General features: G+C 40.6%; 1 long non-coding RNA gene across 1 annotated transcript in view; it reads right to left on the reverse strand.

Annotated features, from left to right (window-relative positions):
• LOC102448881 (uncharacterized) overlaps window positions 1-16,332 on the reverse strand; it is a 60,157-nt gene extending 43,825 nt beyond the window's left edge. The window contains exon 1 of the long non-coding RNA XR_331771.3: window positions 16,172-16,332. This is a non-coding gene — a long non-coding RNA (uncharacterized LOC102448881). The remainder of the gene's footprint in view (window positions 1-16,171) is intronic.
• Window positions 16,333-20,382: the final 4,050 nt, after the last annotated feature.

Below are 20,382 nucleotides of genomic sequence, written 5' to 3' on the forward strand. Positions count from 1 at the left end.
CCTGGGAACTGGGGAGTGGACAAGTTGGCTAGAAAGCTTGTAGGTTTCCATCCAAGACCTGTCTGGTTTCCATCAAAAAATTAGTCAGAATCAGTTCACTTCTGACTAATGAGACTTTTCCAACAGCTAAACAGTCCCTCAGCCATTTGAGTCCAACTCCACTCAGTGTGTTTGTAAGGGTTGTGGAAAGTACTTGTCAATCCAAGTGCCCTGAAAAAGCAGTAAACACCAGTATTTTGCTTTGCTTGTGACAGGGGTTATTGAAGGATATGACCGAGATTTTAAAAAGTGACCTGAGTTTTTAACAGCCTCAGTTACTGGGACACCTTCCAGATTCCTAACATGAAGAAAGTGCTGAACATCAACTCTCCAAAAAGCAGGCCCCTTTAAGTTAATTCAGTGTGGGCATTCAAAACGCAAAGCACCAAAAATCATGAGCTATATTTTTATGCCTTCTCTTTTCTCGGTCCGTTTTGTCTTAATGAAAAAACCCCGGCACATTGTTGACAAATAATGGTGAGTAAACACTTTATTTTTTTTCCTTTGAAAACTGCTATTACACAAGTCAATCAAAGTTAAAGAATTTTAGGGTATGTCTACACAGCAAAGAAAAACTTCTGGTTGGATAGATTACCTGCCTCAAGCTCGTGGGGCTGGGCAGTGGAGCTGTTTCATTACAGGGTAGACGTCCAAGCTTAGGCTGGAGTCTGACTGCTGGGATCCTAAGTCCCACCGTGATCTACTGTCTACAGTTTAGCCTGAACCCAGAAGTCTACACAGCAATGAAACAGCCACACAGACCAAGCTCTGCAGGCCTGAGTTGGCTAAGGGCCAACTGTAAATGTCTAATTACTGTGTAGATATCCCTTATGCACTTAAGACATGTAGGCCTCTCCCTGAGGATACTGGGCCCTTGAAGCCCAGAGAGGGCCAGAAGACTCTGTTCTAGGAATACTAAAATGAATGAAGAGCTAAGTAATGGCCATCGCTGGAGCAGAAAGGGAGAAAGGGCTCTTGGAGATTTAGTGGTAGACCATTGCAGGATGCATGTGGCTTTCTATGTGTTATATGGGCCACATCTTCAAAATGTATGTATGCACTACCTGTAACCCTGAGGATGTCACAAGTGTCTCTGTTGCATGCTGTCTGGGCTGGGGACTGCCGGCTGAAAACCACAGGGTGTATGTCTACACTACCCCGCTAGTTCGAACTAGGGGGGTAATGTAGACATACCGCACTTGCAAATGAAGCCCGGGATTTGAATTTCCCAGACTTCATTTGCATAAGCGGGGAGCCGCCATTTTTAAAACCCCGCTGGTTCGAACCCCGTGCAGCGCGGCTACACGGGGCTCGAACTAGGTAGTTCGGACGAGGCTTCCTATTCCGAACTACCGGTACACCTCGTGGAATAGGAAGCCAAGTCCGAACTATCTAGTTCGAGCCCCGTGTAGCCGTGCTGCACGGGGTTCGAACCAGCGGGGTTTTAAAAATGGCGGCTCCCCGCTTATGCAAATGAAGCCCGGGAAATTCAAATCCCGGGCTTCATTTGCAAGTGCAGTATGCCTGCATGACCCTCCTAGTTCGAACTAGCGGGGTAGTGTAGACATACCCAGGGTTAGGCAAAACTACTGTCTCTTTAAGAGTCTGGGATCAGGAGCCCTGTACTGAGATGAACCTTGGGAAGAAGGGTGGTGTATATGCTGCCTTCTCCCACAGAGCGGAGAAATGCTAGCAGGAAGAGGAGGACAGTGAAGGTGCTAAGTATAAAATAGGGGACAGCTGGAGAGAAGCTGGCTGAAGTCTGCTGTTGGCAGCCCCAGGAAGCAGGCTATGGAATCCTGATCCAAAGACAGAGCATGACTGCTTATACTCTAATCTGCCTCAAAATGAGAACTGTAAAGTCCTGGTCCATTCCAGAGGAGTGGGTTGAAAGTATGGATCAAAGGAGAAAAACTGCTTTTATTCTAACCCTGCTCTGAGAGTGCTGTGGTCTCCTGCTGCAAGAGGAAAGAGGCAGAGTGAGATATAACCCAGCTCCAGCTGGAGCATGATGGCTTATTCCAGCCAAGGAGAGGGAATGATTTGAAATGAGACATTGCTCTGGAAGGAGGGCTGCAAGGCTTCCAGTTCCCAGAGATTGAGACGAACAGTTATAATCTGGCAAGGAAGCCTACCTGAACTGTTTGAGGCCCATGGACTAAAAAAAGTTTAAGAGGATAACCAAGGCAGGGCACCTGCAAAGTGACCTTAGGCCAGAAGGAGGTATCCTGGAAGAGGATGTCAGAGAGCTTCAGAAAAAATTTACATAGTACCCAAATCTACCTATATACCCAATACTGTCACGCATTGAGCAGACGAGAAAACACTATAAATTTGAGTATACAAAATTAAAAGGAGCAATCGCTGTTACTTAACCATTTTAATTAAACATTTCATAAAGCGTTCTAGGCAGTATGAGACAACCCTAAGACTATGAAAACCTGAGGATTTTTCTTTTTTCAGCTGTTCTAACTTCTGCTAGAGCTGGCTAGCAGATCAGGAAACGGTGCCTGTCTCCTTGCAGCTCTCTCTTCTCCCCTGCATCCAGGCAAAGTTTCAGCCTGGTGGGGAATCTAGCTCCTAAATCTTACATCCATGCGTGGATCTAAGATTTTTTGAATGTCAGTGTGAATAATGTGTACACATCTGCCATCAGCTGGAGCCTACATCACCACTTCTATCATGTACAATTTCCTCAAATGATTTATAATGGTATGAACCAGGTTCCTCCATATTACAGCCCTAGGAAGGCTCAGAGGGTAAGTTCAGAATCCTTAACCAACCCCAGGGTACGAGTCTGCTCCCCTGACTTCAATGTCAGCACTTCTGTTGACTTCAATTGGTATAGGATTAAGCCTCTGAAATGTGGAAAAATGGGCCATGAATCATATAAGAACAGGCTCTTGGAAGATGAGATTTCTGTTCTTTCCTGCCAGACCAAAAATATTGTAAGAAAATCCTTGCAACATTCTGGTGCTTCCATTCTGTCTCTGTGCAGAACCAGAGTATGCAGATATAAACAGAAAAACAGTTTTAAGAAAGGTCAAATGTCAGGACTGTGTGGGGTTGTGGTTTCCTTTTGTATCCAAAATGCGCTAACCCTTCTAATTAACAGTTCATTATCTGCATATAATTCACCTCCTCTCTGGATATATTGGACACTGAACATCCTCTACAAAGATAATACCTATAATAGTAAAAAAAAACCCTGACAATCTATTTTTATTGTAACCATAGCACTTTGTTTGTGAACCCCTGAATTCTGAATTTCTACAATCAAGGCTTGACTCTAAATTCTTGACAACAAATTTAGTGCATGGAGAAGACAGGAGGTAATAACTATACCTCCCCTAAAACTAAGCAAATTATGATTGTGTGAGAGCCTGGAAGGGAGCTATGAATTTTTTCACAATTGTCATACCGTACTCTGTGCATTTGAATTCTCACGAAGCATTTGGGGACGCTGGAAGAAAATGCATCTGGGAAAAATATTCAGATTTCATCCCAAAGAAAACAGAACAATTTCACTTTTAGTCTAGAGACCATACGGTTGGCACAGAACATGCTAAATTTGACAGTTACAGGAAAACAGGGTATATCACTGTTCTCAGTTTTTATTATACGAATAAAAAATAATGCCAGAACCTTCCAAAAATTATTCCAGAATTACACCAGTCATCCTATTTTTGTACACGTCAGATATGACTATCAGACCATTAAAATGTGTTACCATACTGCAAACAAAAGATCAGCATATCATACAAAAAGGTCACAGTACAAAGCTACGTGACCCATAAAATCTTAACAGTGAATCATTACGAGTATTTGAAGTCCTGATCCTGCTGTTATTGATGTCAACTACCGTCATTGTCTATGGGACCAAGATAAGGTTTTAAATGATAACTCTATGATATGTACATAATACACATCACCTTGCAAATGCCATGATAGCTTGGGTATATAAATATATTAACACTCTCTCTTTTTCTCTTTCTACAAAACAACATAAGAACATAAAAATACCCATAGTAGGCCAACCCAATCATATATCTAGCCTAGTATTGGGTCTTCTAAGTGACAGATGCTTCTGAGGGAGTGGACACAGCAGGGCAATTTGGAATGATTCATCCCCTGTCTTCCACCCCCGGTTTCTGAGGGAAATCCCTGGCCATCTAGGGTAATTGCCACTGATAGACCAATCCTCCTTAGACTTCTATAATTCTTTGTTGAACCCAGTTACAATTTTGGCCTTTACAATATTCCATGATACTGAGTTCTACAGTTTGACTGTTCACTGTGTGAAGTAATTCCTTTTATTTCTTGTAAACATGATGTCTATTATTTTCTTTGGGTGACCCCTAGTTTCTGAGTTATGTGAAGGGGTAAATCACACTTCTCAATTCACTCTCTACACATCATTCATTATTTTATAGACTACTATCATATCTTCCCATAGTCATCTCCTTCCTAAGATGAACAGTCCCCATTTTTTAAATCTTATATCAAAACTATTTCATACTTCAGTCATTTTTGTTGTCCTTTGGCATATCATTTTATATGTAAGGGCATTTTGATATTTTCTCTTTAATATCTATCCTTTTCCTAGTGGTTTCCAATGTTTTTAGCCTTTTTGGGTACGTCTAAACTACATGGCTCCGTCAACGGAGCCATGTAGATTAGGCAGGACGGCAAAGGGAAATGAAGTGGCAATTGTTTAAATAGCTGCTTCATTTAAATCAAAATGGCTGCCATGCTGTGCCGATCAGCTGATTGTCGGCACAGCGCAGCAGTCTAGACGGGGATCTGCTGACCCCAGAACCCTACTTCAGCAGATCTCTGTAAGCCTCATTTCATGAGGCATAAAGGATCTGCCGATGAAGAGTTCCGGGGTCGGCAGATCCCCGTCTAGACTGCCGCTGTGCCGACAATCAGCTGATCGGCACAGCGTGGTGGCCATTTTGATTTAAATGAAGCAGCAATTGTTTAAATCGCTGCTTCATTTCCCTTTGCTGTCCTGCTTAATCTACATGGCTCCGTCGACGGAGCTATGTAGTTTAGACACACCCTTTGACTGATGCTGTACATTCAGCGGATGATTTTAGAGAATTATCCATGACTCCAGTGACTTTCTTGACCAACTAACAGCTCGTTTAGACTCCATCATTTTGTATGTAGAGTTGGAATTTACCCCCCTACCCCCAAACATATGACTTACTTTGAATTTATCAACACTGAATTTCACCTGTCTTTTTGTTGTCCAGTCACCCAATTTAGTGAGATCCCTTTCAAACTCTTCAAGATCAGCCTTGAACATAACTATTTTGAATGATTTTGTATCTTCTACAAATTTTGCCACCTGATTGTTTATCCCCCTTTTCCAGATCATTTATTAATATGTTGAACAGCACTGGTCTCAGTACAGACTTGTGGGGGAATCTGCTAATTTCCTCTTTCCATTGTGAAAAGTGATAGTTTATTCTTCCCCTTTGCTTTTAACCAGTTACTGACCCATGAAAGGATGTTCCGTCTTATCCCATGATTGCTTACTTTTGTAAAGAGCTTTTGCTGAGGGACCTTGCCAGTGGCTTTCTGAAAGTCCAAGTACATTATATCCACTAGATCACCCTTGTTCATATGCTTGTTGATGCCTTCAGAGAATGTTTTGATTGGAGAGGTATGACTGCACATTACAAAGAGCGGTGTTGACTCTTCCCCAACATACAGTGTTTATCTATGTGTCTGATAATTCTGTTTTTTAGTATAGTTTCAATCAATTTCCTTAGCACTGAAGTTAGGTTCCCTGGCCTATAACTATCAGGAGCACTTTGAGCCTTTGTGACATTACCTTAGTTACTCCCCAGTCACCTAAGGCAGAGGCTGATTTAAGTGATACGTTACATATAACAGTTAATAATTACGCAGATTTCATATTGAAATCCCTTCAGAACTCTTGGGTGACTACCATCTGGCCTTAAAATGTATTTATCATCAAAGCATTCCAAAACCTCTTCTATTAACAATTCAGTCTGTGACAATCAGATTTTCCACCTTAAAAGAATAGATCTGGGCTACATCTAGACTACATCCCTTTTTCGGAAAAGGGATGTAAATTAGACATATCGCAATTGCTAATGAAGCGGGGATTTAAATCTCCTGCACTTCATTAGCATAAAAATGTCTTCCACTTTTTTTCGTCATGGAGCTTTGTCAGAGAAAAGCGCTAGTCTAGACGCTGAACTTTTAAAAAATAAAGCCTTTTCCGAAAGATCCCTTATTTCAAGGTACTTATTTTTCTGAGGCACTTATTTTTTGCTTTTTACTGTTACCTTTTGTGTCTTTAGCTAGTTACTCTTCAAGAGTTAATTGCTCTTTCTTGGCCTGCATTATTATATTTTATTCTTGACTTGTGAGAATGTATACTCTGTTCTATTTTCCTCAGTAGAATTTGACTTCCAATTCTTAAAGGATACCTTTGTGCCTCCAACTGTTTCTTTTACTCTGCTCTTTAGTCTTGGTGGTAAATTTTCGGTCCCTTACCTTTCCTTTAAAAAAAAATTGGTGCATTCAAGTTTGAGCCTGTTTTATGGTGTGGTTTTTTTTTTCAAGCAGTTTGTAGGCATTTCACACTTGTATTCTTGTACCTTTTACTAGCTTCTTCTATTTTTGTAGTCTCCCATTTTTTAGATTAAATGCTAATTTGGTAGATATCTTTGGCATTTTTCCTCATAGGGATTTTAAGTTTAATTGCGCTATGGTTGCTATTACCAGGCAATTCAGGTGTAACCACCTCTTGGACCAAATGCTGTGCCCCACTGAGGACTAGATCAAGAATTGCTTCTCCCTGTGTGGTTTCCAGGACTAGGTGTTCCAAGAAACAGTCATTAGTGGAGTCTAAAAATGATCTCTCTGCAAGTCTGGCTTATGTATAATGCTTCTCTAGCTATTGTAGTAAGGGAAAAACAAATACAGTCTATGTTATACAATGTTTTGACTATGTTGTTTACACTTTACTCTAGACTTTAAGTAAATTATTTGCTGTGCCATACTTCCTAGTTTTCAGTAACTTGAAAGGTATCAATATAATTAACTGTTAGTGGGATTCATGCATGTAATGTCCAAGCATAGCTTTTAATATGATGACTAGTGTGTTAAATGCACTATCTAGAATATTTGCTCTTACATTTCCAGTTTTGCCTTATGATGAACCAGCTCCTACCACTAAAGCCTATGAGCAGATGGGATTCTCCACTGCTTACAGGCAGGATAGTTATCTCCCACTAGGCACCTTTACTAGGATGGAGGAGGTGGTTTAGATTGTAAAGAGGCATTTACGGAATGGGTGGAATCTTGTATGTTAAGGTTAAAATTAAAACTACATTTTTGCCAATCGACCACATATCCTGCCTACTTATTTATTAAGGTAAAGGTGGTTTTGGTCTTAGCTTGCCCCTGCAGAGCTGTGATCAGAACCCAGAAGTGAACTCCAGTTGGTTTGGGCTTTAATGTCAGACAGTAAGGGTAGGTCTAGACTACATCCCTCTGTCGCCAGAGTGACGTAAATTAGACATACTGACATTGCAAATGAAGCGGGGATTTAAATCTTCCGTGCTTTATTAGAATAAACATGGCTGCTGCATTTTGCCAAGTCAGCAGTTTGTTGGCAAAAAGCGGCTGTCAAGACAGGGATTGGGTAACAAAGAAAGCCTTTGTCGCCCGATCCTGTAAACCTTGTTTTATGAGTCATAAGGGATCGGGCAACAAAGGCTTTCTTTGTTGCCCGATCCCCGTCTTGCCAGCTGCTTTTTGCTGACAAACTGCTGACTTGGCAAAACGCAGCGGCCATTTTTATTTAAATGAAGCACGGGAGATTTAAATCCCTGCTTCGTTTGCAATGTCAGTATGTCTAATTTACATCCCTCTGATGACAGAGGGATGTAGTCTAGACATACCCTAAGTCTGAGTTCTTATTCTACCAGTTGGTGAATTTTTCTTCCTGGATACAAAATCAGCTATAATATTTATTTCTCTGAACACCATTCCATTCTATTAACTCAGGCCACAAACGTGTCGCATATCCATGCTTGTTGAAAGCTTTTATTTTTTAAAAAAATTAATCCAATTTAGAGCTCTATTAGGGATGACACATTCTCTTAGGAGCAGAAACTCTGTATGGACCTCAGCTAAGATGATACCAGCTGGGAATCCTGCCTTAAATACTCAATCTGTGTATAGTACATGGTTTCTTAGCTGTGTACATTCATCCCCATCTGTCAGGATGGAACAGTGATTGATCTCAAGTTGTTTGGACTCTTGCCCTAGAGCACAGGTGCCTGGCAATGATGTGTTTATATGGCCAGACAACAAAACATTTCAAGTGACATTTCCTCTGCAGGAGGTTCCTCCTGTGTGCCAGCGCCAAAGCATGTGCACGAGGTCTATAACCCACAGAGCAATTGAGAGAGAAAAGTGACTAGGTCTGGAAGTATTCTTCATTTCCCTATCCAGGACTACGTTTCAAATCCATTTGGGCAAGAATATAGATTTGTTTTACAGAATGCAATGTCTCTTTACTCTACTGAGGCCAGCAAACATTCTGTCTTGGCTGTCATTTAAATCCTAAAAATAGTGAAGAACTAATATGCTTTGTCCACAGAATTGAGTGATATGCTTTTGGATAAGATGATCAACTGTCTCTGTGTGCCCTCATGTTCCTGAATGATCAGTCAGTGTCATGTATGTGTGTCCTATTACAGTGGTTTTCATACTTTTTTTCTCATGACCCAGTTGAAGAAAATTGTTGATGCCCATGATCTAACATAATTTGACTAAAGTGTGGGGTCTGGGGTGGGGCTGAGGACGAAAGCTTCAGCTTTTGTGTGGGGCAGGTCTGGGGCAGGAGGGGCTTACCTTGAGCAGCTCCCAGACAGCAGTGCACTGGGGGAGGGGTGCTAAACAGGGCTAGTGCTCAGGGCAGGAACAGTGCATGGAGCACTAAGCACTCTTCTGCCCCTGCTCTCACTTAGGAGCAGAGCCCACTGCTGGCCATTTCTGGGGTGCAGCATAGTCTACAGTGCCAGGACAGGGCAGGTAGCTGCCTTAGCACCTCCATGGTCACAAGGCCCATGGAGCAACAAGGCCCTGTGCCTCACATCCACAACCCAGGACTGGGTTGCAACCCCTAGTTTGAAAACCACTGTCCTATTATTTGCCTGGAAGGAACTAGAAACACTTGACTATGTGAGTAATTCTATGTCCAGGAGTAGTGCTATTGAACTCAATGGAACTACTTAAATGCAAAGTGTCTACAGGAACAGGGACTACTGGTTGGGGAGCTCTAGAATGCATTTGGGCAATTGAAATTTTGAAATTAGTAACATTGTCAGTGTCTTTAGACTTTAGACCTTAAGGTCAGAAGGGACCATTGTGATCATCTAGTCTGACCCCCTGCACAATGCAGGCCACAGAATCTCACCCACCTCCTCCTAGAATAATCCTCTCACCTATATCTCAGATATTGAAGCCTTCAAATAGTTTGAAAACCTCAAGATGCAGAGAATCCTCCAGCTGTGATCTGTACCCCATGCTACATAGGAAGGTGAAAAACCTCCAGGGCCTCAGCCAATCTACCCTGGAGGAAAATTCCTTCCCGACCCCTAATATGGCAAGACTCACCAGCCAGACACCTAGAAAGTTCTCTATAGTAACTCCTAACATCCCTCCATTGACTATTTACCACTGATAATGAATGGTCAATTAGTCACCAAGATCATGTTATCTCATCAAACCATCCCCTTCATAAGCCCATCGGCTACGTCTACATTGGCCCCTTCTCCGGAAGAGGCATGTTAATTTCCAACTTCAGAATAGGGAAATCCGCGGGGGATTTAAATATCCCCCGCGGGACTTAAATAAACATGGCCGCCGCTTTTTTTCTGGCTTGGGGAAAAGCCGGAAAAAAGCGTCTAGACTGGCGCGATCCTCCAGAATAAAGCCCTTTTCTGGAGGATCTCTTATTCCTACTTTGAAGAAAAGGGCTTTATTCCGGAGGATCGCGCCAGTCTAGACGCTTTTTTCCGGCTTTTCCCCAAGCCGGAAAAAAGCGGCGGCCATGTATATTTAAATCCCGCGGGGGATATTTAAATCCCCGCGGATTTCCCTATTCTGAAGTTGGAAATTAACATGCCTCTTCCGGAGAAGGGGCCAATGTAGACGTAGCCATCTAGTTTAATCTTGAAGCCAGAAAGATCTTTTGCCCCCACTACTTCCCTTGGAAGGCCGTTCCAGTGTCTCATGCTCTCTGATGGCAGCCTGTTTTAAGATGGCATATTTAGCCCTGATTTTTATAGAACTCTGTCTTGTTAATCATCAATTTCTCTCCAATATTGCTTTACCTGTCAGGAGTTATTAACCAGGTTACTCCAGCTCTTCTTGAAGAGCATTTATATTCTAATGATTTATGTGACAGATACTTGCAGCAGACTGATGTTTGTTTGACCTAGAGCACCGAGGCTGTCATTGTGGGGTTCTGTACTGAAATGCATTTGAGAAACTAAGATTCAGCTCTTGTTGGTGGTCTGTTAGATTTTGTGTTATGATTAAACGCCTCTGTTGAATTTATAGCAGAAGCCAGTCTCAGGTTTAAAGTCCATCTTTCTTAACAGATGCAGTTTATTGCTTTGGGACCTCAAGTTCCTACAATCACCCTAATCTACTCTGACATCCTCTGGAATCCATAGTATTATCACAAGCTAATTGGGTTGCTTCCTGCCAGAATTGTGAACTCTCCTGATGACTTATGTGAATATTTTTTCACACTGCATTTTATTGTTTGTATTACTGGGGTACCTACGAGCTTTTATTATGCAACAAGAGGACCCTGCTGAATGAGGTGATGTACAAATGCTGAACAGTTTATTAGATATTATAAATTTTTATACCTGAAGTCCTGTAGTAAATAGTTCTCCCAATGACTGTTTTTACTGTGTATCGCCATAGTGTTCTGCCCTGCAAATACATGCTTCCTTTGACCAGTATAATGTGTTATGATTTTTATTGTCCTGTATACACAGATAGCACAGAGATAGGCTTATCCCTGGAGACTCTGTACTGGCTGCTGCTGAAACATATGCCTGCTTTATAATAGAAAAGGGCAGGATATTGAGGATGTTGATAAAAGAAGCACTAATGAGGACAGAGCTCCCTTCTGATGTCCTTTCTGTATTCACTAGTTGTTTCCTGAAAAGGTAGCTTTTCTTTTTTCCTTTCTCCTTTGAAAGTTCACTGTCTTGGAATCAAAGCTGCCCCTGCATTTTTGAAGATTGGGGGATGCACACTATATAGCTGCCACACAACAATTTTAGGAGAATCTCCAAGGTATGACTCCTTCTCTTGCTTGGATTTTTACATGTTTCTATAACCTGTATTAGGCCACAGCTGTACAACTTGGGGTGGAGTGAGGGGGGCTTTCTGCTATTACCCTAGAGACATTTGCAGTTTGCACACAACTCCATAGCCAGTATGTTAACTGGAGTCAAGATGTCTATGTATATTCTATGCTGACAGAGGTTCATAGGCTTATTATACAGCAATGGATCGAATTTGAAGTTTTGTGCAGTCTCACCCCATAACATGTATGAAATTTGCTGTGTTCATACTCCCTGTGGCTTCTCCTTCATTCTAGATAAGAGAGTACGGATTTCTGCTCACCACAGGACTCCAGAACAGACCCTATTTATTTCTCCCTTTTATTTACCCAACTTGCATCCATCTCAAGAACTGAGTCAAGTCAATCTCAGCACTCCTTTGTACGGTCTTAGTTTCCATCATGTGGTTTGATTTTAATTTAATAGTTTGTGGAGTGCTCAGTTATTCATATGAAGGGGACTATAGAAGTGTGATCTGATTGATGGAACACATGCTTCTTTATACTTTGACACCTGTTTGGAGTTGTGTGCTAAATAACACTGAGTTTGTAGATGTTTCTGGCTGCTGCCAAGACAGATTATATTACAGCAGGTGCCAGGGAAACCCATGAATATTTTGGACATGGAAGCGTATATAACAGGAAAGCAGTTCTTGTATGTGTAAAGACAGCCTATGCTAGGGAACACTGCCAGGGGACCAAATGAGCCACAAAGAATGGAATCTAACAGAGCTTATGGAAGAAGTTTTTACCATACCAGGTGCTGAGTCATCAGCTGCAAGTCTAACTGGTCAGAAATAGAACATTGGATATCACTTCTCTTGGGGCAAAGGACAAAAAAGAAACTTTACACGTGTTTGATTTACAGGAGAAATAAGATTACATTCTGATAGACAGTTGAAATCAATGGGTCATGTGTGTCTAGAAGTGTGCAGGATTACATTCCGCAATAGCAAGGATGGTGCAGCTCTGACTGATGTACATTGGCAGAGTTGTGAGAAGAAAGTTGTTCAATGCTGTGCAGAAGAAGGCTTCATTAACAGTGAAAATATGGGTACAAAATAATAATGTATGCAATGGGTCAGAATTGGTCCCAAAGACTTAAATGCATACCAGAAAGACATTAAAATGATGGATGGATCAATAGCAGTACCACGTTTAGCAAGTAAACAGGCAAATAAGAATGCAGAAAGTGGAAAGTCACAGATGTTTAAATATATGAAAGAGCCTATTTTCTCACAGGGGCATTGTTACTTATCGGGTCAGCAATAATCTTTTTTAAAACCAAACCCATAATTCTAGTTATGTGTAAGCAGATGAAACCAGATGCCACTATATTTCCAAAGTCAATATTCCAGAATTTTTCTCCGTAGGTCGCAGTAGTTACAGACAATTTCTTCTGCAAAACTCTGTGAAAATAAATCTTTTTTCTTTTACCTCAGTAACATTTTGGGGTTTTTAGATTTCAGTGGTATAGATTTTATCATTTACTTTACTCCTTTAATGGAGGGTTTCTATTTATACACCATATTCGTAGCTATCCAGTATTTTCCCTTAGCACTCATCATCTAAGCAAACTTAGTTTAAATAAATACATTTTCAAACAAATCTTCACTCTTTGTAATTCCTTGGAAGTGACATCTAGGGTATGGCTGGACAGCGAGGGTTTTTCGGGATACCTAAAAAGTCCACCGCATCCAGGGAACGCGTTTGCTCTTCCACTTTTTTTTGTGGAAGAACAAACACACTCTTTTGAAAGCCCCTGTATTCCTCGTTCCACGAGGAAGAAGGGGACTTTCGAAAGAGGGTTTTTTTCCAAAATTTGGCTCAGTCTAGATGTGCTAAGTTTCAGAAAAGCCTCTTCTGACAAAAGTATCGGAAAAAAATATGCAAAATGCAGAGTGCATTTTGTGTATCTTTTTCCAATAGATCCTCGCAGTCTAGACATACCCCTAGTTCCTTACCAGGCCTCTGCAAAAACTTATGTTTTTAATTTTAAGCTTACATACCTGAGTAACTTTAAGAACATATCAAATCTCATTAAGGCCTCAGTGCGATTACTCATATGAGACATAGGTGTTTGCAGGATCATGGTCACACAAACTTTCATCTGTCTACTGGCCTGCTCATGTAGAGCTGCTCACTAACTCTGGGTAGTCTACTTGTTTGTATAATATGCTATTTGTGCTGCTGTATAAATGTCATTTTTTTAGCAAGAATATAAAAACATTTGGGCCCTGATTAAGAGGTGTTGAGGTCTTTCAGTTCTCACTGACAGGATTTGGTGTTATGAATCATCAGCAGCATCTTTAAAAATGAGGCACTTCGCTTTCCTGTTAAAATGATATTGTGCAAAATAGGTGAAATATTAGGTTGTTAAACTCCAAAGTGGAAGCAGCATATAAAACTAATTCTCCCTATCGAATAGGAATGAAAGAGAATAGAGATGTAAAATATAAAAGAACCTTTGCACAAATCCTGTTGAATTTAACAGAAACATTGTATATAAACTTTTTGAGCCATTCTGTAGAATTTAATATACCTGCTGTAGAGTTTTATAGCCTGTTTAAAAATACCTATGGAAAGACAGCATTCTTGTTAAATTACACAGATTTATAGAACCCTGTTCAATTCAATCCCTGTTACATTTTAAAAAAACATTTCTTTAAGGGGAAAGTTACACTGGTGATGTTTAAAAAGAATGATTGATTTTCAAGCAAAGGAAGTAGATAAGATATTATAAACTCAGATGTATTGTGGATTGTATGAGGATGGCTAAATGACATTATTATCTATTAGTAATTAACCTGTTTGAGCTATCAGTTAATTTGTTAGACAAATAAAAAAAGCTGTCAATCTTTAACCTCTACCACTTTGCACTCTCAATGTTACTAATTAGATGCATTGTAATGAATTATCTACAACTAAGCAAATACGACTTCTGGTTTTCCTGAGATTTGAATGTTAACAGATGAATTTAAATCACATTTAACGAAACAGCAACTCCTGGCTACATGCGTACTTATTTTCTTTCTATGAGCGAATGCTTCTTCTTATCACTCAGCTTTAGAGTGAAATGGTTCAACAAAATTTTAGCAAGGTATTAATGCCATATTATTATTACATAAACAACTTTTTTTCATATCCAAGAAGAAAAATCCCTTAAATCTAGAGGGCAATGGGATTAAGCCAAGTGTTATCAAGCTTGAAGAAACAGAAGCTTTCATGATAGCCAGAGCTATTAGAATGGGCAAAAGAGAAGACTGGTTCTCAGGATGAAAAGAATACAGGGAAGGAGAGATAAGCACTTATTACACAAGAAAGATCACTTATTTTGAATTTTGGAAATCAGAGAAGGAGCTGAAAATCCCTATTCACCAATCAAATTACCAAGACACATGTAAACTATACATAAACAGTCATGCATGGCTGGAAGGAAAAAGAGAGGGAAGGAGAGAGGCTGAGTGAATATTAAAACTGGGGGCAAGATTTGATTAAAAAAAACCACCCAATTGCTACAGTGATGGCTATGAAAGAGATGTGTAAATGTATAGTAATAATAAAATGCACAAAGAATATTAAAGTGTATCTCCAGGATAGAGATTTTGGGCTAAATTACAAGGTGGATTTAGGCACGTAAGTTCAACATTTCCAACATTCACAAAATCATCACTCTCCCTTTTTCTGATCCAATTAATATTTGCTTGTTTATACTCAGTGTAAATATTGAAGTTGAGTCTTTTAAAGATGAGCCCAAGACCACAAGCCAGATAGTCAGAGTAAGTATTTAGGTATAAGTTACAGATACTTTAGTCAAATATTGTGAAATATCATTCATAAACTGCTAGGCAGAATTTTGAAAAGCAGTTTGTTCATCATGAGTTGTCAAGAGCTACCTAATGAGCAGAGACCCTAGTTTTCTATAGGAACACCCCCCCCCCCAAAAATTCTCTGATGAAAAATCCCCATAAAACTTATATTTTTCTGCTATTAAAATGTTATCTGACAGCCAGAGACAGCTTATGTTTCACAGCCAGAGCCTCACCACCTGAGGCAGTCAACGAGAAACCCATCAGAGTCTCTGTAAAAATGCAACTTGGGTGTTTTTCTGGACAAGCAGATTTTTAGGATCCCTGCGAATGAGCTCATGTTAATTACCATGTTAATTTTCAATGGTTTCACAACAGAGTTAGTTAAGATTGCAAGGTGCACCTTAAACATGTGTTACAACAAAATGGAGATCTCTACCTTTCAGTGATGCTCTGACTGAGGCTCATGAGCTGCAAGTGGTGTTTTAATGTGTCTCCCAAGGCTCTTTGCAGCACATGATATTAAAATACTGCATGATTTCATTATTGACTACCTAAGTTATTAACCAGTCAGGATGCTTCTATTATGTTATTAACCAATTATGTTATTCATTTGCTCCAAGTTATTAATTAAATATTTCCTCTGTTGCACTGTTAAAATATAGATATATAGTATCCTAGTAAAAGAAACAATGAATTCATACTACTGTTTATCACTGATATGTCTCCTGAACCACTACAATCTGAGTATCCCTGCTCCAGAGAATAGCATAATAAAGTAAAGGCTCCATAGTTGTAGAACCGAGAAAAGTGATATGCAATTTAAGAAGCAGCTCCCAAAATGTTAATTAGAAATTCCTCAGAGGAATGTCTGTGTAACAGAATTGTTATTCCAACATACCCCTTTGTGGCTCTATGAAGTTATGCAGTGGTTCAGCCTCAGTTTCTCCAGTCTTTGGGCTATTCCAGCCTTAGAATAGACCCAGTCCTCCATCCAAATTGCTTCACAGAGTCCAGCCTCTTCCAGGGCTACAGAGTCCTTAACTAAAGTCCAATAGCAGTTTATAAACAATCAAACTCTCAGCTCATCTGGGTTCATCTGACCACCAACTCATCACAGGCATATCTCCACCCCCACAGACTGCACTACCTAACACAGGCTTCTGTGCTGCAATCAACCCCTCTGTCAAGGGGCTGACATGCTTACTCAGGAGTTCAGGCAGACTAAAGATCAACAGGGCCCATGTCTCCAATCAGGCTTCTGCTTATCTCTTCTGCTCTTCTCCCCTTCTCCTCTCTTCTGCTTGTTTTTCTCCTTGTTATATTCTGCATATCCAGTATTGGTGCACCCATGTAGGGGCTAGCTGAGTTTCTAGTTGCAAGTTAATCTCTTCCTTACTGATTTTGAACCTATATATAAAAGATCCAGGTTGCATGGCGGACTCAATAGACAAGAATGGCTACTGTTTTGACCTTTTCTTTAAAGGGAATTAGATGATTTGATCACTGGCATAACTGTTACCTACAGCTCCAGTAGACTCATCAGCTGGCAGTGGACTGTCATTATTTTATGAGACCCCTGGCAATAATTTGCTAAAGAAGCACTCACTAGACACTATAGAGGTGCTAGGGGCAGAGAAAAAAGACATTTATAGAGGCCTACAGGGCTCTCTGAAACTTCAGTATTCTATTTTAATCTTGCTGGTTCCTAGACTGCAAAAATAATTTATAGTGGAAGATTTGTTTGGACAAAGAATTAAAGCAATCATTATTCTCAAAAGACAGACACTCAGGCTATGTCTAGACTACATGGCGCCATCGACGGAGCCATGTAAAATAGTTTATTCGGCATAGGCAAAGAAACGGAGATTTAAATAATCCCCGCTTCTTAAAATAAAAATGGCCACCATGCTGGTCCGACGATCAGCTGATCTGGCACAGCGGGGCAGTACCACGGTCGACAAGGGAAGCCTTTCACAAGGCATACCAAAGCGGTCAACAAAGACTTCCTTTGTCGACTGTGGTGCGTCTAGACTGCCCCGCTGTGCCGGATCAGCTGATCGTCGGCCCAGTGTGGTGACCATTTTTATTTTAATGAAGTGGGGATTATTTAAATCCCCGCTTCTTTGCCTATGCCGAATAAACTATTTTACATGGCTCCGTCGACGGAGCCATGTAGTATAGACATAGCCTCAGAGTAAGGCTAAAGCTTTACTAGAAGAATAGAATTTATAATTTGCCACAGCAGTCTGGGTTATTTAAATCTTTTTAGTTTGGGGTAATGAAGCACAGTCTCAAGGTCTAATTTATCACTACATTTTACACTGGCCTCAAACCCCGTCAATATTTGCATTATAAATGGAGGTCTAAATAGTTTCTAAGCCAAGTTCAACATGTATGCTTGCTCAAAGTACACAGGAACCTAGCACACCATAAAACTTCAGCATTTGAACATACTAATGGACACTTACAGGTACAGTCATAGAATCATAGAATCATGGGACTGGAAGGGACCTCGAGAGGTCATCGAGTCCAGCCCCCCGCCCTCAAGGCAGGACCAAGCTCCGTCTACACCATCCCTGACAGATGTCTATTTAACCTGTTCTTAAATATCTCCAGAGAGGGAGATTCCACCACCTCCCTTGGCAATTTATTCCAATATTTGACCACCCTGACAGTTAGGAAATTTTTCCTAATGTCCAATCTAAACCTCCCTTGCTGCACTTTAAGCCCATTACTCCTTGTCCTGTCCTCAGAAACCAAGAGGAACAAATTTTCTCCTTCCTCCTTGTGACACCCTTTTAGATATTTGAAAACCGCTATCATGTCCCCCCCTTAATCTTCTTTTTTCCAAACTAAACAAGCCCAGTTCATGAAGCCTGGCTTCATAGGTCATGTTCTCTAGACCTTTAATCATTCTTGTCGCTCTTTTCTGTACCCTTTCCAATTTCTCCACATCTTTCTTGAAATGTGGCGCCCAGAACTGGACACAGTACTCCAGCTGAGGCCTAACTAGTGCAGAGTAGAGCGGCAGAATGACTTGCTTACAACACATCTGTTGATACAACCTAGAATCATATTTGCTTTTTTTGCAGCAGCATCACACTGTTGACTCATATTCAACTTGTGGTCCACTATGACCCCTAGATCCCTTTCTGCCATGCTCCTTCCTACCCAGTCATGTTAGAGCTGAGTAAAGTTTTCTTTAGCACAATCAGTTTGTTTTCCAGTGTGTGAAATGGAACTTGAAGCATTTTTACATTTTGAAATTACTCTGTGAAATTTCAGGCCTATTGTTTTGGTAGTAATGTAGTTGTGAAAAAAATCAATGTGCCACCATTGTAGGGAGAAGAGGGAGGAAGCACCTCAGAATATTGAAAAAAATCTGTTGAAGGAGGAAGAGGAGTTGGTAATAGAGTCACAGTTATTGGGCAAGAGGTCTGATCATAACTAGTCCTGAGTTCTAGATTCAGTCCTTCCAGTGACAGGCCTTAACAATAGTTTGCCACAGAATTTACCCCCTCCGTATTTATGCCCTCCTACTTCAGCCAGGCCCACTGCACCTGAAGAGATATGATGTGTGGAGAAAGGCAGCTGATGTTTGCATTGATACATTCTAATGCAGAACTTGCCAGGAAAGGACAACTTCAACTTGCATCCCCTGTGATCCCTGACCATACCCTATTCCTGGTCATCACCTCCCACTTTTATGGCAGTGTTAACCAAGTAAAAGCGACGAGGAGTCCTGTGGCTCCTTATATATTATAAGGTGCCACAGGACTCCTCATTGCTTTTGCAAATTCAGACTAACACAGCTACCCCTCTGATACTTAGCCAAGTAAGGATAACATGGTGTAGTGAAGAGCCATGCATAACTTCTGTTGCCACAAAAAAAACCAACAAATGATCTGGTAGCACTTTATAGACTAACAAAACATGTCGATGGTATCATGAGCTTTCGTGGGCACAGCCCACTTCTTCAGAGAATCGGAAAGCTCATGATACCATCGACATGTTTTGTTAGTCTGTAAAGTGCTATCAGACCATCTGTTGTTTTTTTCGTTACGGACTAACTCAGCTATCCCCTGAAGTTTCTGTTGTCACAGTTCTTCTTTCTGTGGTATTTCCAGTGCTAGGGACACTGGCTTATCACTGCAGACCCATTGTAGCCTGCAACTGACTCAAATCCTTGCTAACACCTTTTGCCACACCACCAAGAAACAAGATACAACTATCATTGCCTCCTTTTTACAGCTGTGGAAATCAAGACTTGGAGCACTTCAGTGAGTGGTTCACTGCCTTGAACCAAATCAATGTCATAACTAAGATTAAGGCCAACGTTAGCTGTCTGGTAGGCACCTATGAGATTTGCAGAACCTTCTTAGCAGGTAACTTAAACTTTCTGAGATGTTCTGAATCTGCAAAATAAAGATTCTACGATGGAGTCCCCTACCTACATATAGCTATGAATGTACTAAATTCCCTGAATGTTCAGATTTTATTAGGTTAAAAATAATTTCCCTGGTTTTCAGAGGGAGAAAATGAGGCACAGAGAGGTTAAATGACTTAGGTATTTTCTTTACAAAATATGTAACATCTGTTTTGAGAGTATGCTACAGTCAGCATAGCCTAGCCGCAATAAAATCAAATGGGACTTCAGCAGCTCTAGCACTGCTTGAACAGACCTACACTGTAGTCTGGATAACCAAAGATTTTAAATCACATGTTCTGTCTCCCATCACTTTAGGAACTACTTATTTCATGGAAAGAGCCTTTCCCGTGCCAATATACTTAGCTAGACAAAAAAGGAGGAGAGAAGAAATATTTCAAAGGCTGTGGGAACAAATGCTATGGAGCGCAATATACTGTACTATTTTTCAAACTCAGAGAGTTGATTTGGTGTCCAGTAAAGACTCAAAACAGGCCTTAACAATGATACCTGCTAATTCCCATTACATTGCAAATATACATATTTCACTGGGATCACTTGAAATGCTCAAGTAAGATATACTGTTGGGATTTTTCCATTTGAAAGACCATTTGGGATACAAAATAAATTAAACTAGCAAAACGTTTTAGTGGGACTGAATGTAACTAGGCATGGAAGAACTG

Source organism: Pelodiscus sinensis, chromosome 7 (assembly GCF_049634645.1).
Source record: "Pelodiscus sinensis isolate JC-2024 chromosome 7, ASM4963464v1, whole genome shotgun sequence".
NCBI classification, from domain to species: Eukaryota; Metazoa; Chordata; order Testudines; family Trionychidae; genus Pelodiscus; species Pelodiscus sinensis.